Source organism: Mixophyes fleayi, chromosome 5, assembly GCF_038048845.1.
Source record: "Mixophyes fleayi isolate aMixFle1 chromosome 5, aMixFle1.hap1, whole genome shotgun sequence".
Lineage (NCBI taxonomy): Eukaryota > Metazoa > Chordata > Amphibia > Anura > Limnodynastidae > Mixophyes > Mixophyes fleayi.
This window is the reverse complement of record NC_134406.1, coordinates 240735481-240761853: the sequence shown is the minus strand read 5'-3', so window position 1 is coordinate 240761853 and position 26373 is coordinate 240735481. Positions and strand designations below refer to the sequence as shown.

Here is a 26373-nt window from a genome sequence, read left to right as displayed (position 1 = left end):
TGTGCAACAAAGACTTTTGCATTTTTATCTACAGTAGAAATGGCAGATCTGTTGCTGGCTATAGCAGTGTGCTGGGGGAAAAAATGTTGTGTGTATGTTCCTTGCAGGATAACCCTACCCTTTCAAGCACCTGTTATGGCCTATAAATTGATTTGAGCAGCTTCCACTTTTGTAATTGTGTATGTATGTATGTGTGCGTGTAAGTGTCCGCACGTGTGAGTGAACGCATCATCTCTGACTGATTACTGACAGTCACCCAACATATTTTGACATACAACTATAGGAGAGCAACGAAAAACGCTGCTAAACATAGCCAAGCATTCCTGCAAGAGGACACATCTGCCATTTAATCTGATTAGGATAACATAATATAACATGAACTGTGTGACAAATGCTAAATGATATGATGTAGTTTTATTATTGTAGACATCTCGAACTGGCAAGATGGCAACACTGGCATCTACCAGAAGTGCCAGGCTGCCTGAGGATATTGATGGGCTGGTAAGCTCTAGTCAGCATCTTAGCACTGTTTTATTTTTGAATAAATTAGTGCTTTACTCTTTGCACTCACCCATATTACTGTACTGGGATGGAAAGATGCCAGAAGGTAGATGCAATTGGAAACCTCTCAGTGGATGATGGAGCCATCTGTAATTATATTAGGTGGAGTATAAGTAAACTGATCTTGATCACGTACACAGATGTGGGCATGTGTGGTTCTGTATGTCTTGCCTAATTATCAGTCCAAGTTTAGTCCTGTGTATATTGTGTACACAAACTATACATAAAATATGTCTGTTTCCCTTATTTAGCATTTACAGTACTATACACAGAAATAAAGATACTGACTAAAATACACTATCGTGCATTTTAGATGACATGAAGATGTCAGATGTTGAAATACTTTAAGTTCTAGCAGCAAAGTTTATACTACAATACACCCATATACAGTATGTGGTAACTTGATTCTGTACCTTATTGTAGATATCTTAAAATTGTATTTGAGCCTAAAGCCTGAATATTTGATGCTATGCAGCAGGGAGCTCACCAGCTATGTGAAAACACCAGATGTGTTCAAATTATGTGTATAAAGCCGCCCAGATCAGCAGGCATTAAAGCGTGAGCAGGTCTTACAAGACATTGCACATTTTTGGATCAGACATATGTGTAGTGTCATGCAAAAATTTCAAAACGAAAATGATATTGTTTTAAAAATTAAAGCACTTCAAAAAGTATAACATATGTACTTTTATACAGAAGGGCTACCAATAACACTCAAAAATAAATGTCATTGCAACTACAAACTTAAAAAAAAACACGTGTGCATTAACCAGAGGGATTACAGAGTGTATGTAGATGGCAACGATGTATGAGCATCCATGCTTGATCATTTCCAGCATCACAGGGAATGTTAGTGACAATGAAGAACGGCACACAAAGGCAATGAGGTATCTTTTCTAATTTCACTTGCCAACATGCCTATTAATTAGCCTATAAAGTATGACAGGATCATTATCAGGCTTTGTGGTCATTTTGGTACCACACAGGTGCCAAAATCAGGTGTGTGGCCAGCAATGCTGACTGTAAAATGCTTAGCCAGCTAGTCCATATTTCTACTGCTACCTATCTTTGTTCCATAATATTTTTGATGATTGTAGAGGACCAGTGGGGAGTTGGAGTAGGGTGGAACATCTGTCAAAACGTAACGCAGGTATTCTACGACAAGATCAGGGAGAACAGAAGCTTCCTATCAAGCAGAAAGACAATAGAAAATAGCACACAGATGAATTTATTTCCAGTTTTCACATTTACTACCCTCCTGTGACATTTTCTCCAAAAAAAAGTACTTTATTTCATTGCTTGAAATCCTCTGGTGCCACCCACCGCTGTTGAGTACACCTGAGCACAATTTTGTACTCCTACATTTTTTTACTGCACATGCCTTTATGTCCATAAACCTCACTCCCTTCCTTTCCCTTTTAGGGGCATATTCAATTAGGATTCACGGCTGTACGGGTCCCAGTACCACAACATTGCAGATTTTCATGAGTACTCCTATTTTGCGGTACCGTAATGATGCATTACATGCGCAGCTGCTCGTAATCCTAATTGAATATGCCCCAACATTGCAAACTCCAGCAAGCTGTCCTCCCTTTATTTAGGTCACAGTTTATATTAATATATTCCTATGAATATATGTTTGATTCATTAGTTTGTTTTATAGTGATTAGGAGTATGTGGGCTATATATAATAGTTAATGTTAATGACATGACTATATTCTGGGAAAAGGCTACATATATATTCTACTGCTTTACAGCCACTAAACCAATTAGCAGATTGAAATATTATTTTGTCCACCGGTCCTATACTGTGTATGATATCTGTGTCTTGTGTAAAGTAAAGATAACTAATAATTTTTCATATATTACAACATATCATATTTAAATTTTATATCATCCATAGCAAGTAGTTTGTAGAAAGGCTCTAACTGCACCAAATACTATTTGAATTTTTGCTTTTTTAGTTTATGAATTAGAAAGACGACACAAATTTCTGACCACGGCAAATTATAATTTAATCAACTTTAAATATCAAGTATCAAAACTTGCATGTCATTAAAGAAAAGAAAAACTGTGAATAATCTACTGTGCCTCAGTGGGTGCTGAATTCACCTGTTTCTTAGGTATCTTGCAACGAATGGATTGCAAAGAGTTGCCCTTCATCCTGATGGTAACTTCAGAATGAAGAATCTACATTACATTTTAATAGAAAGTGTGAACAGAAGTAAATAAAACCTGAAGTTTTATTACTTATATCATAAATAAAAGAAATTTGGTCACTGACCAAAGTGCGGGTATAAACTATTGTGGGCCAACAAAGCACCTCATATACTATTATACGTATACACACTATTCTACCTTCTTCAACCCATCCACTTCAGCTTCATCCATCATTATTCTACCATCTCCAACTCCTTGAATTCACCATTGTCTTCACAAACCATCCTCTGAGGACTAAGAAGCTTTGCCGGATGCGGTGAGTCTTTGACGGCTATCCCAGCCAAGTGGTTCTCTCTTGGGAGCAACCTCTACAGTGAGAATTATAAAATGTACAACCTTATAAATGGAGTTATTCTATTGTATCCAACATCGGAATATTTTATATATACTCTCTTTGCTGCTCTGTATTGATTGTCATTGTGATCATGAAGTATTAAACTTATAGCATTATTTAGAGATGCTTGATTCATTTCAAAGTGATTTTCGAACTAGTTTGCTGAATTGGCTCTAGAAGTTTATTTGCAATAAATTATTGAACTTTAAATAAACTAAAAAAATGTAGCTAAATTTGAGCAAGGAGAATGGGTTGGATTCAAAAGGGCTATGTTGTAAAGTATTTCTAAGGTTTTCCATGAGAACAAATATGAACACACAGTAATATTTACTGTTCAAATTAGAATAATGTTAAAGCACTATAAAATGTGACTATTTAAGCTTAAACAAGAAACATTTAATAGTTTATATTAAGATCTTTTGTTTTAACTGTAAGCTGCAAACTTCGAACCACTGCAGTCGTTACTAAAAGCAAACAGGCCCAAAAGCCAAGATCATTTGAGGTCCTTAGACCAGCTAAATTCAAAGGAATTATAAGTCAGCTCAATCATTTTAGTTTCTCTAGACATTTCCACCAGGAAAAAGTAAGTCAAATTACTTTATAATGGCTAGATGAAGGATGTTAAATTGCTATCATAACCATTAGTAGTTTAAAAATGTTATTTTCTGACAAAAATAGCTACTGAAACCCATTAATAAATTCATACTTATATTCTATGTCATTTATTTTTTTCAATCCATTTTGAAATGATCTACCTGTTGTTTTTCACTCTTTCATGCTGTGTATGTTTTTCTTACTTTAAGCTGTTTTGTACAGACCATAATTTATCTTAATAATGTTTCTTTTCATTGCTTCATAGTCCGACTTTTTGCAGATGTAGCCTCCAGAAGTGCTCACTGTAGTAATTTAAGATCTTACAAATGATCTATAAAATTACATTACCACCTCTAGCTTTCAGCTGCCAATAATACAGTTTGCATTTACTGTACAAAAAAAGCACCTTGCTGGCTTCCTCGACCACTCTGATGTATTGTCTCCCCATCATTAAGTAATCTAAAGTATTGACTCCAATGTCCTTCCAGTCCTTGATCTATGCTTCTGTGGCTTCTTCAATCTGATATTCTAATGCTAGGATTTCGTGATAAAACTAGTTGATCCTAAACTATTTTGTTTTACAAAATTGAATTGATTATAACAAAATATACTGTATAAAAGATAATTTCATAAATAATCATTTTTGCATAGGCCTCGTCATAACAAACACTCCTATAAAAATTCTTGGATCACTTTGTCATTGGGCAAATGCATGTGTATACAGCTGGAACAGCACTCAATGGGGGTAGGAATAACGTCGCTGCTCGAGCCATCTACCTGTGAGCCTATCAACAGTCAAGTCCATAATTATTGGGACATCGACACAATTCTCATATTTTGGCCTCTATACACCACCACAATGGATTTGAAATTAAACTAACAAGATGTGCTTTAACTTCAGCTTTAATTTGAGGGAATTTACATCCAAATCAGGTGAACGGTATAGGAATTACAATGGTTTTTATATGAGGCAAATGGTGCTCCCCAGGTAAGAGAAGCCCAAGGTTTTATTTCAACACAGTACATTTTAAGCTCTGATTGGAGTTGACAGTCCGCCGGGCAAGCCTGCAGACAGGGTTACACCTTTGTACAACAGTGCACCTAGATTTACAGATGGATGACATATGTGTGACAAAGTAAAAGTATCAAGTGTGACTTAACTTACATATTTTGAGGTGGTTTAGGTGTATTTTTTCCTCCACAGCTAACAGCAGCTGACAGGGTGTGGCTGCAGTGAGGCTGATCAAACAGAGCACCTGAAGAGACCTCCTCTATAAAGACCAGGTGGGAATGTCACCTGTCCATCAAGCTGGGGGGCTATAGTGTAAAGTATTTAAGCGTGAGTTGTCCATTTTGCAGAGAGACTGATGCCAAACGAGTTGACTGGTAACTATGGAGTTTGTCTCTGTTAAACTTAGCATTAGGGTCACAAGGGAATGGTGTGGTATATTGTGTTGTGAACTACTCTGCCATTATGACAATAAGGGCCTGAGTAATTAAGGAGAGGAAAGCAATAAAAATGAGTAATTTGCACCTTGGCAAAACCATGTTGCTTTGGACGGGAATGTACATTTGAAATGTGAGGACAGATGTATAGTTGGGATAGGTCATGTCCTAGTTCAACTTTAAATTACAGAGTAAAAATAAAGTTATCAAGTATTTGTGTGCAACATGACAAAAAAGCCAGTATTTTCTTTAAGTTCAAAATAATAAACTAATTTGCACCCCTTGCATTGTAACATGGTGCATCGAGGATCAAATTTACTTTTTGTTTTAACGCTCCCCTTAATGACTCAGGCCTTAAAAGTGCAAAGTCATAGCAAGAAATTTTCATGTGTGCGTTATCGGAAGGGTGTTCATGTCACTATCACTATATATATATATGTATATATGTATATATATATATATATATATATATATATATATATATGTACACAGCATATATATACCTTTTTTCCATGGTTTACCTGAAGCCTCAAACTAATGCAGTCTTTATGGAGTGCTGCTATTGTCTTGAAAAACCCAAGATCCAACTCCATACACAAGCTTGCAATATACTTAGTTGCTCCATAATGTCCTTAAATAACACTAATGAAGGAGAACTACAACTACTACTGCTACTTTTGTCAGGACCTAGTAATTCCAATAGGTTCATTATATATTATAATTATATATACTGCTGGTGCTAGGCAATGTGCAAAGAATTAGTCCTTTTTTTCTTTAACATGTGCTTTTTTTTGTAATTTAACTTTAATAGAACAAACAATAGTGATAGGGAGACTTATGGGTCTATTTATTATTTGATAAAAAGCCTTAAAAGCCATTTCCACCAGAGAAAGGCAATTTTTTTTTTGCTTCAGCCAATTTATTAAAGGGTTATCACAGACGAAAGCACTGATTTTTCTGTCACTTATCTCATTTTTTTCAGCATATAGCTGTCCTCATAGAGCTCCATGGGGTGCTGAAAAGTGTCAATTTAACAAGTGGTGAAAAGTTTAAATGTTCATCACTTGGATTTTTTTCTCTTGAAAAGATAACGCCAATTATGGATGGCAATAACTATTAAATTCCACTGTGTTTCAGGGTGGTGTGAGTTTATGAAGCCCAACTGTCCTTATGAGCTGAAGAAGGGACGAGGACTAGCTGTCATGTATTTTTAGGTAGGTCCAACCAGCTTGGCAGCTGAAGAGAAATGGAAAGGAAACACATTCTTTAAGAATGAGCCCACATGGATGATAGGAAAGAGCACATAAAAGCACAAGGTTACAGTACAACTAAGAATAACAGACAATTAAAAAATTGCTGGAATAGCTTCATTCAATTAATGCAGTTACATAAGAACAAAGGGTACTTTTTCAGGTGCATTATGTAAAACTTGAGTAATTTATAGGATCAGACAGAAAATATCCTTAACAGTTTCACTTGAAAAAGCTCTAATTTTTTCAAGTATAGTGATTTGTGTTAATAAACTACAAAGCATACAAGTACTTCCCACAACTAATGTCAAGGATAGAGGTGCACAATACAAAATCCAATCTAACTTTACAGTGAACAGTCATGGGTCACATAACCTATGATTGTGCTTGTCATGTCCTGAGTCTCCATTCAATATTCACTTTTAGCTAGAATAACAGTCTATAATATACCATATCCTGCAGCTCTGGGAAGCTCTGCTCTTTTCCCCTTGTGTAGGACAAAGATGCCATGACTCAGTCATATGGGAAGGAAGAGTTGACAGAAGCCAAGGTACTTTCAGGAATAGGTCTGTGCTAGTCAGCACCATTTACTCAGGGCCTTCCAAGGCTTACAACCATTTACATGTTTCAACCAAGCAACACACCTTGCAGATGTCAAATCTTCACTATCAACAGGCTCTCATATCGTAGGACACAGTGCTTCGCTGACAGGAGCCCAACAAGTTCCCCGATATCACACAATCCAGGTCTGTGGGAAAGACACTGAACCTGCCGATGGCTCCAGTGTGAGGTGAGGTCTCACCTGAGGGTCACAAGCAGGAAGGAAGTGACAAGAGTGCAACAGATATGTAGCTTTATCAAACTTTTATGATTACATTTAGCTTCCCAAGGTGAGTCCAATGGCAGTGAAACGGTTTATTGGACTGTCACAACACTTATAAGAAACCTTATAAGGCAAATCTATGTTGATGACTTGTTAAATAAACCAGTATCTCTACTACAGCCACGGAAACTTTTCCCAGTGTTGTATAAGGCACAATTTGTAGTAACTTATCCAAAGCATGTTTGTACGTCCTGTAGCAAGTACTTTTGGTATACAAATTAGGAGTAAGATGTGCAAACCTACTGCTATGCTGTGTCCATTACTCTTGATGCAGTCCAGAGATTCAAGGACCTATTTCCACAGAGAGCCAATGAGAAGTTACAAGGCTAGATTGGAGTCTGGTCTGGGGAAGTTGCCAAAACTGCTTTGCTACTGACTTTAACAATCTTTCCACAGCCCAGCTCACCAGCTTCCCACTGTCCAAGGTGCTGAAATACTCTCAGCTCTTCAAAGGCAAGGTAGAGAACACTTCTGCAGCGCCAAAAGCTATCTCTGGGGAGACAGACACTTTTCACCAGTGCTTTCCTGACAAGATAACTTTCATAATATAAACTAGATTTTTATCGCTGGGACAAGTGACAAGCCATAGCTGAATCCTCACTAGAACAATATGTAAAGATAGGGAAACTTACAGAAAAATGCTCTCTTGAAAAAAATATTTAAATAATCCTCTCCAAATGAGGACAGGCCCCATGAAATCTAAAGATGACAATCAAATCATATAATCTTGTCAAGGATAACTGGCTGCACATCTGAGTTTCATTTGGAAATGTCTAGGCCCCCTAAAAGACCAAAAATACCTCCCCAAATACCCTTATTAAAATCTGTAATTGGATCATTTACTTTTGCTATCCCTTTTAACCAGGAAAAGGATACAAGGATTGAAAATTAGATTGAGATGGAATGATTTCATTGCTTTTTATCCAAAGATTTGTAAAAACTGAAAAAAAAAATATTCAGATTTGGAACAAAATCACTCTTTTAAATGCCAAATCCTATCAGAAACATCAAACATAAAAACACATAAAACATAATTACATTTTAAATTGATATTACTTATGTTATCTTGATTTACCATAAATAGAACTATTTGACTAATATCACCGCATGATTTAAGCCTCTGAAGAATCTTTTCAAATAAATAAAATACACCACCTTCCACCGGTTAGTGTCCTCCACAATATCTCTTTTCCATTTTTGTAAAACAGTCTTCTTTAAAAATTCTATCCTTTTCAAATCCTACATCATTAACAGTATGCTCTCCTATCATTGATATCTTGTGTGTAGTATACTACTATAACATTGTTTATTACTATGTTACACACCAAGATCAGATGATTATTATGTTATATGGGCAACAAATAATTAGTTACAATTTATTATTTGTAAACTGTATTGAGACTATTTTTCTGCAGTCAGTATTTAAAATGTTGGGAAATATTTCTTATTATGCAATATATATCTTGCTATATATAATTAAACATTTCCTTGGGATTAAAGCATGAAAAATGCACTTGCACAGATAACTATTTGCAAATGATGCTTGCAAAGGAATAATATACTGCTGGCAAACTATAAAATGTCATGATATTTAAAAAATATTTTTCATAGTGTTTACAAATTATGCTTGGTGGAAGAACAGCAAGCAAACCTCACTTGCATGGATAAATAATAATGTCCTCAATTTAAAATGTGATAAACACAGTGCGTTCAAATTCCCAGTGAAAGAAAATGTCTGGACAAAACCATCCTGATAATAAATTGATTACCGAATATTATTTTAATTTACTTTTAAATTAAATACTAGTGTATGATCTGTTTTTTAATCACATCATACATTTATTTAGTGGCAGTTCTTTCCTTAATTTTCTTTTTTTTTTTTTTTTTGAGTCAAAGAGAAAATATTACTACAAATCCAAAGTTAAATGAGAAATAGGGTAAAATATAATGTTTTGCATCTTAATTTGGTAAAATTGAGCTTTTCAATGGAAAAATTTGAAAAAGTGGAGATGCTGCCTATAGCAACCAATCAGATTCTAGCTGTCATTTTGTAGAATGCACTAAATAAATGATAACTAGAAATTGATTGGTTGCTATAGGCAACTTTACCATAGTTTAGCAAATATACCCCATGGACTCTAAACAATGTATTGTTTATTTTTATCTTGTTTATGTTATACTGTGAAAGAGGCAGTGGGAAAATTGTTGTTTGATATAATATATCAATTACATGCATTTAAACTGGTTCAAATGTTTGAATGCATGTAATAAATAAGTTCATCATTAAAATTAAACAACTTTAGAATATTTAAGAAGTTCCACTTCCCTTAAACTAATGCTGCTAAGTGTAAAATGTTTTAGAAATGTGGAAAAAGCATCACATTTTCTCTTTGCATGCCTGAACTAAATCTGGACTGTCTATGGTGATACTGGGAGGTGTACTTTGTGTCTGACCACCTTCTTACATTGAATCATTCTGGATGTAAGAAAAGTGTTACACATTGCTATTTTAGATATGACATCATTTCCACTTCTAGAGAATTATAGGAAGATTTTCTGCCTGTACACACTGTGCCATCTATAGTAGATGTTCATGGGTCTTTACCAGCTGCTCTGAGCATTGATAAGAATCTACAAGCTGGTCATCCTGTTATTGCTTTTTGATACAAACTTGAAATGACTATATGCTGGCATTTTCTCTTGCAAAATGGAAAAAAGTGTGTAGTAATCAGGGAAAAGACTATGGTTAAGACTGCACTTTAAAGTCAGCACGGTGGCTTAGTGGTTAGCACTTCTGCGTCACAGCGCTGGGGTCAAGTCCTGACCATGGCCTTATTTGTGTGGAGTTTGTATGTTCTCCCTGTGTTTGCGTGGGTTTCCTCTGGGTGCTCCGGTTTCCTCCCACACTCCAAAAACATAGGTAGGTTAATTGGCTGCTAACAAATTGACCCTAGTCTGTGTGTCTGTGTGTGTGTGTGTTAGGAAATTTAGACTGTAAGCTCCAATGGGGCAGGGACTGATGTGAATGAGTTCTCTGTACATCGCTGTGGAATCAGTGGCGCTATATAAATAAATAAATGATGATGATGATGATGAAAATGGAAAAAAATGTGTAGTAATCAGGGAAGAGACTATGGTAGAAGTTAAGACTTCACTTTAAAGTCAGAACACACATGCTCAGTGCAGGACTGGATAAAGGTTTGTGACGGCCCCTGGCCACTAAAACGTCACTGTTAAAGTGGTACTCTGGTGTTATCATATGATGTATCAACTAGCATTATATTTGTTTTGCCAATCCACACAGACAGATGATATAAGTTGTTTGAAAAGTAAGCAATTAAGTACATTAATCAAATTAATTATCAAAAATATAGTGCAACCCAGAATTTTCCTGCCCCCATCAAGACTGAAAATGCGCAGCTAAGGCAAATACATACATGGCAACTTTTTTGAGATAAGGTATAAGTGATAAGTGCGAGGTTGGCAATGGTGCAATTTATGTCATTATGCAGCGGAACCATGATGACATGTTTCATAGCAAATAGTGCAATCATGACCCCTGTAGGGAGGCATGTGGGAGAGTGGCCTTCTCTCCCAGGATGTCAGGAGGACTCCCCAAAATTTGGAAGTATCCTGGACTTTCCGGGAGAAAAGTCATGTAGGGGCAAACACAGCAATAACTGTATGAAGCTAATGCTTTGTAGTGCCAGTGAGCAGTCACATGTAGCTCTCTGTGAACAATGCATGCTGTAAGAAGACTGACAGATGCTGAATGAAAGGGGGCGGGGGATTGGTTTGCCCTGTAATTGTTTTTGGCCCAATGCTTCTTTCACCATGCTCTTAAGAAGAGTAAATAATCTCACTAAGTTTGGTATTGTCAGTAATACTTCCATAACCTTGCATTTGCCTCTGATACCCAGAGATGCTTTTCAGAATTCTGATTTGTGCACTAAAGCTTGGACCAAAAGAATTACCCTGTAATTTGTCTTATAAATTATTACAAAATTCCACAGTGAATATTTCCTACAGGATTCCTTTCCATCTGTAATTGCTCTTCATCCATTTAGATGTACATTAATATCCTTTCTCAACTCTAATGCAAGAGATTTTTAAGATAATAAGACTCTTACTCTATTTTTTAATTTTTCCTTTGTATTTGTATGATACAAATATTAAAGGATGATGTATAAAAGCATTCTGGTTATATAACGTTATATAACTTTAGCTAGTTGTTATAAATTATTCTAGGAAGTCTGCTTGCAGAGATCAACTTTTGCTATTTTTGCTTTATCTTCCACATTTTCACCTCCCATAGCTCTTCTGTTAGTCTAATTGAGGTATGATAATTGCCTCACAATAAAATAGGAGATATGGCTTAATTGGTCAAGATACATGAAACATTGTTGGAAGTGGGGTCTAACAGCCATAGAGTCCAGATCATGGTCTAAGTATATGACAGAAATGCAGGGAAAGAGTGGAAGACACAACTAGCCCTGGTTTGTTCATTCTATACTCCTTGGGTTAAATATAATTATGTCTAAAACTATACATTACCCTTGCTACGCAAAAGCACAGAAAATTTGAGCATCCCTTTAACATACACAGACTTTGTAATTATATCAATTTGGCAAAACACTAAGGGCTAGATTTACTAAGCTGCGGGTTTGAAAAAGTGGGGATGTTGCCTATAGCAACCTATCAGAGATTCTAGCTGTCATTTTGTAGAAGGTACTAAATAAATGAAAGCTAGAATCTGATTGGTTGCTATAGGCAACATCCCCACTTTTTCAAACCCGCAGCTTAGTATATCTAGCCCTAAGAGGGGAATTCAATTGACCGCAAGATATTTTTTAGCACCGCGTTCAGTCATATTAACGCTGTTTATTATCATTTTCGAGTGGGTTAACTTTACCCGCAATTCAATTCCATTTTTAACGCTCAGTTTTTTTTCATGAAACGGTCCTCCCGCACTCCAGTAGAAGGTCTATTGGAAGTATAGGCTGTGCGAGAGGCAGCCGTGTTAAAAGCTATTCAATTGTTATTTAACGCGGCGCGTTAAACAGGCCAATATGCTGTTTTATCTCGCACCTCTTTGGGGTGTGATAAAATTAAAAAACCTAAGAAAACATGTAATAATGGAAAAAAAAAAAAGATAAACTATGTTTATCAGTAATGCCTAACATGTAAAAGTTAATTTTCTTGTTACAAAATAATGGAAAACAAAAAACATAAAAAGATAAAAATCACTAATTAAATATATTATATAAATATATAGATATAAAATAGTTAAATAATAAAATATGGTAAAGAAAGTGCTGTAATGTAGATATTATGTAGATATTATCAACTAGAATGGTTGTGTAATGCCATAAAATGTATGAGAATGTATTCCATTCCTTTTTATTTGCGTTATACATGACATTTGCGTGCCGATTCTTGAATGAAATAGCTGTCTGCATGCTCAGAAACGGACCTTATACCAATAAACAGAGTTGCATGCAATTCATGACTGAATGCTAATGACACTACAATTTGGGAGCTGGAACAGGGGAGGAAAGAGATGGCCTAGAATAGGCCATGTACGGTAAGAGCATTCTGACGCAGATGTGGCTGATTCAAGCACTGGGTTTCTCAAAAGTTTACTTGGCTTCACCCGTATCATTTGCTCCCAAGAAATTAGATAGGTGTACATGTGGATTGATAGTCATGACTGACACGGCATAGTCTTTGATTTAAGAAGTCCACATATTTGTGTCACAAGCTAGCACAGAACATGTGTATGCAAGTAATATACGTACACTATAAAAATACATTGTATGTACAGTACACATTGCAAGCACCTTTATTTATTTTAGGGTAAAAAAAAGGTTTAAAAATAAATATTTATATACATGATTATACTGTTAAGAGTTGTTTTTAAACTTTACAACATTTTTTAATGCATTCTGATGTAACCTTTATGTATGTGCATAAAACTGTAGTCTGTTGTGTATGTCTACATATGTCAAGTACTATCTAACCAGAGCGTACTTACACTCAGATTCACATCGAAAAGTATCTTGATACGCCAGGGCCATCTTAACAACATTATGGGCCCCCGGGCAAAGCAGTGCACCGGGGCCCCTAGACATAGATATAGATATATAGATGTATACAGATACAGATATAGATATAGATATATAGAGATAGATAGATGTACTTGCTCAGTGACCCTTGTAGGTTTTTTTTGCAGGTTTTTTTTCTTTTGCAGGATTATTTATTCTCATTAAGAGGCCCTGCCTATGGGGCCCCCTTGCCCGTGGGGCCCCCGGGCAGCTGCCCATCGTGCCCAATGGAAAAGATGGCCCTGTGATACGCTAGGATTTGAAAACGGTCAGAACTACACTCAAGCTCTTTTTTTAACTAGAATCAGGCCCCAAATGTTCCATTAAAGATTCAGATTTAGTTGAAAGGCTTGTGCTGTCTCTCTATTCTTATCAAGAGAGCCACATTTCTGTTATATATTCATTATGATGGAATATTATTCATAAATGCTGTCATTCAACAGAGTTTTATGAGGCTGCATAGTAGTTAGACGGCTACAGAAAAGCTTTGGGTGACTATAATCGGCTAGTGGACTGCCAGGTAGACAGCCCTACAGTACATTATCTCAGCATATCTGTCTTGCCGGCATTTTAGTAGCTGTATCAGATAATATTTTCTCTACATCTATAGTGACTATTTAGGATGCATCTAAATAGTGTTTCCACATATTTTCCACTATGATAAATCAAAATGACAATATTTGTCTATTTATAAAGCACACTGTAGTGTAGTTTTAAACTTCTACAAGTTTTATTGCGGTTTATAATTTTAACACTAATGTCACAGTGAAGACAATTCTTCTGGTATCCTTTGCCCATTTTTAATATATTTATGTGGATCAATATCACTGTTGTCCAAGCATTAACCATTACTTTCTATATGAAAATTACTATCATTAAAATCAATAAGTAACTGTCATTGAAATAGGTGGAACACTTAGGAGAATACTATAGACGAGTCCATTGATTTGCACACTTCAAAATTTGTCTTTCCCCTCCAATCCCACCACTTTATCAGATGTCTACCTGTTTTTGCTGTAAAAATTGTAATGCCTTTTTGACCTCTTTGTATATATTTTTTTTGTGTTCTGTACAAATCAACTTTGCATGTATTCATATATTATTGAAATATCGGTCAGATTGATTTTTTTCATGGAACAATATAAGGGCTCCTCTAGAAATGCCCCTTTTTGTAGGTAGAAGTTGCATTGAGTTACAAATAGAACTGTAGCTATCAGTAATGTCACGTTAGTTAAGTTGTATCATGTTCAGTTTGGAATGCAGAGCAGTATAAGGTCTCCCTGGAAGTTTGCTCACCTGGATGAGTTCTACACTTTTGTAGATTATTTTTTTTTTAGCTGAGTGTGTCTCTTTTTCTATAGTGTTTGTGTTTAATTTTTGATTTGTGAACACAGGTTTATACTCAGCACTTTGTATGCTAATGTAATGCAAAACACAATGTACTACTACTGCTCTTAGTGCTTTATACCTTTTTAAGAATTGGCACATAACATTATTAACCCATTTAATTTCTTAGTGTATTAGGTATTAATTTACTTTTGCATTTTAGACATTGCACTTCTGTACTTTTGTTTTCTACAATACCTATCCTGTAGTGGCAATAATAGCAGTTTTCATTTTGCATTGTAGTATAGTATTTGCTTAATAAATTAAAGAAGAGAATTAAATATATCTGACAGGTATGCAACACTGAGGTTAACATATTAGGTTTATGTATTATTATACAGCATTTGCTCTGTGCAATGCTAATAACTGTACTACAGAGGTTTGTCCTTGAGCATTTTATCTTTATCTGTATAAAAATGATCTTTGCTATGCTGACACCACACTCTATTATTTTAGGCCAACAATATTTACTGCATTATATATTGTTCTCTTGTATATATCTACAAACTCAAACCCAAGGAAAAGGGATTCCTTCATTGTAATAAACATATTCATTTGTCACTTTGGACAATGAGATAAAGGGATGACCCTAGAGCTTGAGAATTTGGCTCATGTGACAGTATTGTTATTCTCCTGCAGCTGACTTTCTGCCAAATGAAAACAAGAGTCCAGCTGCCACCCTAATCTCCATTTCAGTGCCTATTCTGGTCTTCCCATCCTCTTGGAAATTAGTGTATGCACTGTACAAGTCTCGATTTCTAATCTCATAGTGTGTTAAGAACCTGGGTTGTTTTTCTATGTTTGATTTGGCAACCAATATTGTGTTTCCTATGGGGAAAAGGGGAAAGTAGCTGGGCTTATTCCCCTGATTAATATTATACAGCATGAATAGGTTTATGGAGCAAGATGGTAGGACTTGTGGAGAAAAATTTGCACAGACAGAGGGGAGGAGTTGGACAGAATAACGGCATTTGGGCAGTACGGTGGCTAAGTAGTTAGCACTTCTGCCTCACAGTACTGGGGTCATGAGTTTGATTCCTGACCATGGCCTTAGCTGTGTGGAGTTTGTATGTTCTCCCCGTTTTTGCGTGGATTTCGTCCTGATGCTCCGGTTTCCTCCCACACTCCAAAAACATACAGTTAGGTTAGTTGGCTGTTATCAAATTGACTCTAGACTCTGTCTGTCTGTGTGTGTATGTTAGGGAATTTAGACTGTAAGCTCCAATGGGGCAGGGACTGATGTGAGTGAGTTCTCTGTACAGCGCTGCGGAATTAGTGGCGCTATATAAATAACTGATGATGATGATGATGATTGCTAGCAGAGTAAGGACGCTGATGCGCCTCAGTTCATGGAGCAGTGATGAATTAAAATTTTCTTTGGTGGAGAGAGATTATGAGATGGTTTCATCTTATACTTGTAACTAAATTTTGTGCCTGCATACTGCACATCAGTGGAGAAGTGCATTTCCATATAATAAAAAGCTTCACACACACAAAAGATGGACATGTGATAAAGTCAGTATAGTTTATTTTATTGAAAGGTATGGTACTAAAGTGGTAGCAGTTCAATGTGACATTTGCGGCTTTAAATCTCTGCATACTGAGGAGCACCTCTAGTTTGAGGAAACATCTCCAGAGCTGAGCTGAGAGTAGGCATGCACCTTGAACTGCGCTGGTGGACTATCTCCAGAAAGATGAGAGTAGGCATACACCTTGAACTGCGCTGGTGGACTATCTCCAGAAAGCTGAGAGTAGGCATGCACCTTTAACTGAGCTGGTGGACTATCTCCAGAAAGCTGGGAGTAGGCATACACCTTGAACTGCACTGGTGGACTCTCTCCAGAAAGCTGAGCATAAGCATGCACCTTGAACTGCACTGGTGGACTATCTCCAGAAAGCTGAGAGTAGGCATACACCTTGAACTGTGCTGGTGGACTCTCTCCAGAAAGCTGAGAGTAGGCATGCACCTTGAACTGTGCTGGTGGACTCTCTCCAGAAAGCTGAGAGTAGGCATACACCTTGAACTCCGCTGGTGGACTATCTCCAGAAAGCTGGGAGTAGGCATACACCTTGAACTGCACTGGTGGACTATCTCCAGAAAGCTGTGCATAAGCATGCACCTTGAACTGTGCTGGTGGACTCTCTCCAGAAAGCTGAGAGTAGGCATACACCTTGAACTCCGCTGGTGGACTATCTCCAGAAAGCTGAGAGTAGGCATACACCTTGAACTGTGCTGGTGGACTCTCTCCAGAAAGCTGAGAGTAGGCATACACCTTGAACTCCGCTGGTGGACTATCTCCAGAAAGCTGAGAGTAGGCATACACCTTGAACTCCGCTGGTGGACTATCTCCAGAAAGCTGAGAGTAGGCATGCACCTTGAACTGCGCTGGTGGACTATTTCCAGAAAGCTGAGAGTAGGCATGCACCTTGAACTGCGCTGGTGGACTATCCAAGTTTACTGGTGCAAACGCAAGGCACATCAGGTGAATTTTGTAAATTATTTCCACTAAGAGCAAAGTTGCTTTCATGACAACTCAATGCAGTTCTGATTTGGAGTTCATGAAGGAGTATGACATAACTAATAGAACACAGTAATGAGTCATACCAGGGCAATTCCTCACTTGATACATTGCACTGTGACATTGTACAGTACACGTGTAACATAGTTAGAGCATAATATATTTGCAGTTACACTGAATATATTTTACAGGTTAGTTAGATTTTAAAAAAATTAACAAATCCAATATGTTTAGCTTGACCTGTACCTTCCTTTAACTAGTAAAGTTACCTGCCCCTAAATACACCCAGGTTCTGTTATGTTCTTTCTTATTGACAAGTTTCTAAACATACATCATATATTCAATATATAGTTGAACCAGTGACGTATACAAAGTATTTGGTGTCTTCTCTTCTACATTTTGTTGCATCTCCAGACATTATTTCCCCACAATCTATTGAAATATTAGTGCTGCTACAGGGCTTACTTTCTACTAGGTTTTCTAAATTATGATCTCTTTCTGATTTCCCTGACTATATCAAATTTATTTCATAAGTAGTATTAGTATTAATTTAATACGTTAATTAACTAATTAACACATAAAGTGTAAACATCTCCCACAGCTCTGTACAGAGTAGATAGCACAGAGCATTATAATAATTATGTAAATGTTAACATTTACATAAATGGAGGCACAATCGGATTGAGACTATTACTCAAGAGATCTTACAGTCTTAAGGAAAAAGGGATGGAAACAAGAGGTGAGGAAACATGTACGGAGACAGAGTGAGTGTACATTGCAAATCGGATCATGGTGAGAAAAGTTCAGACAGATCATTTCAGTGAGGCGAGTTGCTATGTGTTCAGATTGTATCAGATTGTATCAGATTATATACTTGTCTTAATAGATAAGTTTTAAGGGATCATGTAAAGGCTTCAGGACTTTGTGAATGTCTGATGGTGTAAAGAAGAGAGTGCTAGAGAATGGGTGTAGCGTGAATGAAATCCTGGTGGAGTGAGGGAAATATCCTAGAGGAGCAGTGAGTCTGAGGGATGGAGAACATGTTCAGAATTGAAGTTCCATTTCAGAGAGTACCTGGAGACTAGGAGATATATGGAGGTATGACTTTACTGAGGGTTTTGTAGCTTGGAACTAGAACTGTAAACTGTGTGTATAATAGGCAGCCAGTATAGAGACAGGCAGAGAGGAATAGCATTTGAAAAGCGTGAGGAAAAGAGTATGAATCCATCATAATTATAACCACGGCTTAAATGCATTAACTAATACATTGCCCATCATATGTGTGACCAAACTACCATTTTCTACAGGTATGTGCTCTGTGTTAATAATTCTTACATAGTTAACTGTCGAATGCAAATACCTTACTATATAGGCCATATAATAGATAATTAAAGGATTGAAGAGACAGGGCCCACTACTGAACTCTGAGTATGTACCAATCCACTTTAACTCAATCTGAATATGATTTAATATAAAATGATGCCTTGATTTTGATTACTGAGCTAATTATTTATTCATACACATACATGTATTTTTTCTAGTGCTCTAATCTTGTCTACCAATCTCATGTACACAACCATATCAAAGGCCTTTGAAAACCCCAAATATCTCACATTTAGCACATCACTAAGGTCCAGTCTGCAACTTACCTCCTCATAAAAACTGCTCAGCTAAGTTTGGCATGACTGGTCCTTTGCAAAGCGCATCTGATCCAGTCATACAGTGGTCAATAGAGATAATGATTAATGATGTCCCTGGATTACTGCAACTCAAAATATGTTCTAGGAGTTTTATTCCTCTCTTAAAACAGGTGAAAAGTACAAATTTAAGTGGGACGTTTTATATTTATCTCCTTAAATTGAGCTATACAGTTTATATTGTAGTGACCAAATGTTGTTTGTTTTAGTTACCAGCTAATTCTAGTGTATGTATCCACTTGAAAAACCTTTTGCGATTTGCTGTCTTTAGCAATCAACTTTTCAGTCTCTATTTTTGCTATAACCTGATTTTGGATATTTTCATTGCATATATTTAATGACTACTCAACTCTCCTATTTATCCATTGGCATGCTCTCTATTTTGTACCTTGTTCTTAACACAACTGGCAACTAGCAGTGAGTCACTACTTTCCAGATCAGTGAGGACTGATTATTGGTATAGTAGGGAATTAAACCATCACTTATGTGCAACATGAAAGGGGTATTAACGATGGTCTTCTGTTACATACCTAATATTTAAGAATAGTCAAAGCAATGTCCCTTAAGTATAAAAAATGTTAGTTTGTTTTCATTTATTAAAAAAAAGTATATTTTAATTGTATAAAAGCAGTAAGACTAACTTTTGTGCTATAAACATTACAAGAAAATAATGGCATTGTACTTTCAGGTTCTGGGTCTTGTTAATAAATCAATCATACATTTAATTGGAATTGTTGCAGTTTGCAATTATCAATAATTATCTGATGCCTAAGGCTCATTGACGTGAAAGACACTTTGCAGTTATAAAACTTCAGAGCGGAATATAGCAAAGTTGGTTATATTGTCTGAGACTCTGCTGCCGTGCCACAGTGGTAAGCCACTGAACCCAGTGGGGTGTCGTGATGAGTTTACAGGTATGAAATGCCAGCCACATATCCACATTTGTTAACTACAATACATATGGGATAAGGCATTCCCTACTGTAAATGATATGGATATTAGAAGTCACAGAGGAGAAGTGTGACCATATAAAAGCTATAGGCAGAGCACTTTTATACAGGTCTCAAGGATCCAAAGTGACTTCACCTATCCGTATTAATGTCAGTAGAGGGTACTATACCTTACAGTACACATTTTCCTAATGAACATTGTAATGCCAACAGAAATCGACAAGTATGAGCACTGACATCAGAACTCACTGTTTATATTATTTAGAGGAGTTTATACATATATGAACATCACTTGTGCAATATATACCAATGACAGCACTAATTGTTGTCCATTGCTTCCAATTAGTAAACACCACTGAGTCTTTATTTAATTAACAACAAAATCCAGCAAACTATTATAAACCAGTTTAGGTAACAAGTGCTTATCGTATATCTGACATCCATTATTATGTCATTATAACATGTTTAATATGAATACAGTACATTATGTAAAATGCATGTTCAGTGGGTACTAACTTGTGAAGTGTTATATGCCCATCAAAATAGTTAGTGCAAATAAATGTACAATTCTTTCCAAAGTACTGTCAAACCGCTCCTTGAAATATATAGCATGCATTTACCTGATCTTTACCATGACCACAGAAGTTAGGACCACCACATACACTATAGTTACATTTATCCAACAAATATTTACAGGCTGGCGTGCCTTATTTATCTATGGTCAAGCATCATTCTGAGAAATCTATAAAACATGTTACATTACTGTACTTCTAAGAAAAGGCAAATGTATCCTATCAACAGAATAAGTCTATAATTGACTTTCTACAGTGTCATCCTTCAACTGCAATGTCTAAAAGTTTATTTTGTATTCAGTGATAATAATTTACAGCAAACCTGTCTCAAAATGGAAAGGCATTTTGTGTCATAAATCTGATTCTACATCCTGCTTGTCATATGTCAACCTCTTAAATGACAGCATCACTATCCATGTCTGAAAAAGCTTGGGGCAACATTACTTCCCTGTTGAATGATGGTTTGCACCTCTGCATAGCAAGTAAACTATGCTTGTTTGTTTATTTGCTTGCTTCAGCTATGTTAAATACACCTGCAAGCCCTGAAACACTAAGTGGCATTGAAACACTGAACGTAATATGCTGGTATGTTCTCCGGATACTATTAAATCATCAAGGATATTAAAAGAGTGACAACTACACAATACATGGCAGCCAAAATGACGCATCTAATGTTGATATACAGCAATTTCCTAAACCAATTCCAACAATTGTGAGATGATGCTTAAGCTATTCATCCTCTATAGACTAGGTAAAAATGTGATTGTTAGAGATGCATTTCACAAAGCCTGCAGTTAGCATAACTCTTGAGATGTCTATTGACCTTAGCAGAGCTGTAGCTTGTTATAAAATACAAAAACACACACAGAAAGCAGAAAGATTGTCTATCATACTAATTAAGAGAATGCCACTTAATTTCTAGATGGACTAACAAAGTGAGCGACTTTGGTGCATATTCTAGTTAGGGCTTACACATATCACGTGAAGTCCATGTGAAAGACAAAATGAGTATCAGAATTAACAATATGCGTCCAATACAAGTCTAGAACAAGCTCAGGACTGGACCAACATTAAACTTATTAACTCATTTGTTCTTTGGGAAAACACTAGTGCAAACAAACAAATACTGCCACTAAGTTACAAAGTAATTGATCAGCTATGTTGCAACAGTATTAAGTAATATGCATACATTACAAACATATACAATGAAAGGCAATAGCTAGTTTAGTTCCTGCTCTTGTGATTGCAAACAGCGGAAACGCCTTCAAGGGATGAAGTACCTGCACTGCGAGCGTCTCAGATGTTCCCTTCATCTTCTGTTGACAAGGAAACCAAACCGCACTTCATTTTTCCAGAAAAAAAAAAATACCTTCCACTTGCATCAATTGGAATTGTAAATTGGTGTACAAAGCAGACATATATATTTTTTTTTTTACCCCCAAAATTATTGCAGGAGAGGACAAATAAAATATGTAGAAGTCAATGGCAATCAAATGGGTGAAGGGGTAAGAATAATAATTAAAAAAAAAAATGATCACAATTGTAAGAAAAAGTTGTCACCTTATGAAAGGGTTAAATAGAAATTTAGAGGGAAGAAGAAAAAAAACAAAACACAAAACCAAAAATAAAAAATGGTGCTTTTGCCAAGGTTTCAAGAAAAGAAAAAGAAATTTAACATCTTGCACCAGAGGTAACAAGAAGACCAACTCTTGGAAACACTGACACGTATTGCAAATCCAAATATATACAAAAAGACAAAGCAGCAAAAAAGAGAATCAAGAGTTTACAGACATGCTTTGGCATTTTTTTGATTTAAAAAAAAAAAATGATACTAATTAAAAATAAGAACACTACATCTACTTCACATTGTCAATGAAAACCAGTTGCATATATTGAGCTGTGGATCTCTCTCCCAGCAGCTATCAGATTCAGCACCTCTCTCTCTCTAGCACCCAGCCTGCTACAAAAACTTGCACTCAGGGTTAAAAAGCATGCCCCAGCTCCCATCTTAAACAATCAGCAAAGAAGTTTTAAAAAAAAATAATAACAAGAAAAAAAGAAAACAAAAAATAAAAAAGACAAAAAAAAAAAAAAAAGACAAGAATGTCACCGAGAAGGTACTCACCGAGTGGGAGTAAAATGTTGTAATAAAAATGGGATTTTTTTTTAGGAGTAAAATACAGTATGGCGGTGGGAGAAGGAATGAACAGCTTCTCTCTCGGTGTCTGCCTCGGGCACTGACACGTGACTTGGAGCCAGGCTGACTTGCAGGCAGAGGAGGTGGGATGAGGGGATGGAGGTATTGGGGGTGCTTTTGGGGTAGGGGTAAGGTAATGAGATGCTGGAGGTGGGTGAATAGAGGCACAGAGAGACTTCGGCAGTGCTCAGGTCGGGTTGCTGCCACCTTGAAGTGGAGGAGGTGGGAGATACTGGGAAGCAGGTGCCTTTTTTTTTTTGTTTTGGTTTTTCTTGTTTTGCTGCCACCAACAGCTTCTAGATGCAAAAACAAACGGAGCAGAGCATCAGACAAGTCCGGCACAAGTTTCCCACACAGCCCCCCCCTCCGGTCTCAGATCCCCGCTCACTCAGTGACGGTATTTACAGCTGCCAGTCACTCGGACGGTGTCTGCTTCTCCTTGTGCTGCTGATGCTGACACGGAGGCTGCTGTGGGGAGGAAGGGGTGGAGTGGGAAAAAAAAGCAACACAAGTACAGGCAGAGCTGTACAGAAGAGATGCAGCTCACTGCAATGTCCCTTTTCATCCCTGTGCCAGCCTGGGTACCGGACATTGTGCCAGTGTGAGCATGCATCACTGTGCAGCTGGCTGTGTGTGTGTGTGTGTGTGTGTGTGTGTGTGTGTGTGTGGCACACCTGTTAGTTTTATGCAGTGCAATTACAATAATTTATATAACAGCTATACTTGTCAGTGTACATTAAATTAACATTTATCTTACTATATGTTTCTCTCTATCCCCCTCTCCCATCAACATTCTCTCTGTACCCCCCTACTCTCTCTCTATTCTGTTTTTATAAAGTTTTGTTTATGTTGCATCTTGTAATACCACAATGTTTTATTTATTATTGTTTAGTAATAATGGTAGGGAGGTGCATCCGTTTATATCTGACAATAATATTTACAGACATAGCACACTTGTGCTTAGATCAGTTTTCGCATTGTATTTATCTTATTGTTGATACATTCTGCATGCACTCGTCAATATGGTCACATGTGTACATTGCTAGAATCTGTATTCCTAGGTATATACAAATACAAGTGTATTGGTGCAGCAGAAGGAGGAGAGGTGTGTGTAGAAATATCATAGTTACATCTCATTACAGGAGTCGTCGCTGTCCTCTGCAGCTCAGTCAGTAGGTGTAGCACTAACTTCTTAGTTTTCTTGTATTTTCCGGTGTTCCTTGCAGTATCTAGCTGCTGTCTTAGCACTGGCAACTATAAGAAAACTTTGCAGTACAGGCTCTGTGCTTAGGTCACAGAAAATACAAAGCAAGGTGGATATAAGTTAATTATTATGAACAGTCCAGTTATTACACATGCTATTGCACATTTCCCACTAGAATTTTAATTACGATTTGTGGGACATCTACATGTGCTATTTGCAGGACCATTGTATAAATTGCCAGATTTATCCCAAATATATTTCAGACTAATCAAAATCAGTTACTAAGTTACATTCCTAGGTTGAATGAGTCTATGATGGTTCAAAATAAAATATAATCTTATCTGGATAAAGTTGGCTCTGTAGTTTGTTGGTGTAGTCTGCACGTTTGTAGAAACTGTTACTGCAGCACATACAGTATTACTATGTAGTAGTTACTGAGCTGGATTGTGTATTTTATTAATGCGCATATATATATATATATATATATATATATATATATATATATATTATACAATGTTTGCAAGAGTGTTAATACTATTTATGTAGTAAGATAATATATTGTGTGTACATATGGAGAGGTATAGGTTGTATATGGTGTTTTCATATGATGATCTACTGCATATCATTTGGCATTAGATATACTAAAAAGCATCCTAGTTCATTTAGTAAAACCTTACGGAAGTGTCGTGAAAATTTACTATTAATAACAATAGTAATAATTTACAAAACAAAGTCCTCCTACTGATGCTTGTGTGTAACTCTAGAAACAAACATGTTTTCCTTGTGATTAAAATTCTATGCATACTGTAACTAAAATATAGGGAATTATACTTCTTTCATTATAAATGGTCTTTGGGAACATCTGTTTTTATTGCGTCGTAAAATGTGAAAACAGTATAGGTTCTGTCACTGATCAACCTGTTTTCTGACTAGGAGTAGAGAACATTCAAACTGGCCTTCAGGAATGGAGACCCACCCTCTCTCTTCCATTCAATCCAGGGAACCCTTAAACAGGCTTTTACTAGAGGCCAAACCTTTTGAAAAGCTGTCAAGCAACAGACAGATTATATGAATAAAATATGAATAAAATAGTGATTAGCAATAAATAAAGGTGATGAAAGATGCACAAGGAATGTGTTGCATAGGACGGAATCAAGTGTAGCATTTAGAAGAGCTGATGCATTCAGTAAGTGCACCAACGACCAGTGCCTAAATATCCAATAGGCTGACAAGGCTGCAGCCTAGGGCCCTAGGCTTTTGGGGGGAGCAAGACTTTTTGGGGTACAAAATTGTGACAGGCAGATGTTCAGATAAACTGAAATTCATTTAAAAATATAAGTGAATATTTTATCTCCAAAGTATAAAGAAATATGAAAGAAAATTTAGTAAGGTTTTAATCTTGACTCATTTGCAAGGTAAAGGCTGAAGACAATGAAATATCCTTGGACGGGCACTTGAGGACAGTCGAGTAGAATAGATAATGATGGCCACAGGCACAGGTACGACAGCCTCCACCTTCACGACTTCACCCTTAGTAATGCTTGTTGACGCCTCCATTACGCTATACGGTTCGGATTTTAATGAAAACAAAATAAGTGACAACGGTTTCTGTGACTCACTTGAAAAGTCAAGTGGAGCTGAGTTTCGAAACAACAGTAACATAAAAATTGGTGGGGTAGAAAAATAAAGAAATTCAAATGTTTTTACCTTTAGCCTATCGTGGGAGGCGAGGGGGCCCTACAAGCATATTAGCCTAGGGCAGCCTGAACCCTTCATCAGGCCCTGCCAAAGGCTTTTATTTATTTGAATGTACGTCTGTCTTACATGTTTCAAATGTGCTTTATGTTAGGAGCCGCGGCGGCCATGTGCACCACCGCGACTCATCTATTACCACGCTGAGCGTCCCGGCCATATCCTTAGTGACCGGGACATCACTTCCGCCAGCTGGTCCGACCGTTGCTAAGACAATGGCCGGACACCGATTCCCTGCACAGCGCGCCCCGGCAAACAGGACAGCCGGGCGCAGGCGCTGAAATCTCCCCAGCCTTTTGGCTGAAATGCGGCTCTTGTTTAATTAGTCCAGGCATGTGTATTCTTACAGGTCTTAGCCCTGATTGGTTGTTCTATATATTTAAGGCAGGGAGGGCTTAGCCTCCCTGCCGGTTATATCGTTTCTGACCCAGTCTTGCTAACCTGCTCCTGTTTGCTGTACCCTGTCCTGTGGACACTGTGGGTTTATCCGTAAGCCTTCATCACTTGCTGGAGCAGGTTTCTTTTTCGTTAAAAAGAAAGATGGCTCTCTAAGACCCTGCATCGATTACCAGAGATTAAACGCCATTACGGTAAAGATCCATTACCCTCTCCCACGTATTTTGGAATTGTTTGATAGTATTTGTGGAGCCCAAATATTTACTAAATTGGACCTCAGAGGTGCCTACAATTTGGTCAGAATACGA

At 36.9% G+C, this 26373-nt stretch overlaps 1 protein-coding gene across 3 annotated transcripts in view; it reads right to left on the bottom strand.

The window, feature by feature from the left end:
- The window catches only part of RALYL (RALY RNA binding protein like), a 479279-nt gene extending 456198 nt beyond the window's left edge, over positions 1-23081 (bottom strand). The window contains exon 1 of one of the 3 annotated variants that reach the window (XM_075213728.1): positions 22642-23081. The gene's annotated coding sequence lies outside the window, so the exon portion shown is untranslated. The other 2 variants (XM_075213729.1, XM_075213727.1) reach the window with 2 other exon arrangements.
- Between the last annotated feature and the right edge of the window lie 3292 nt (positions 23082-26373).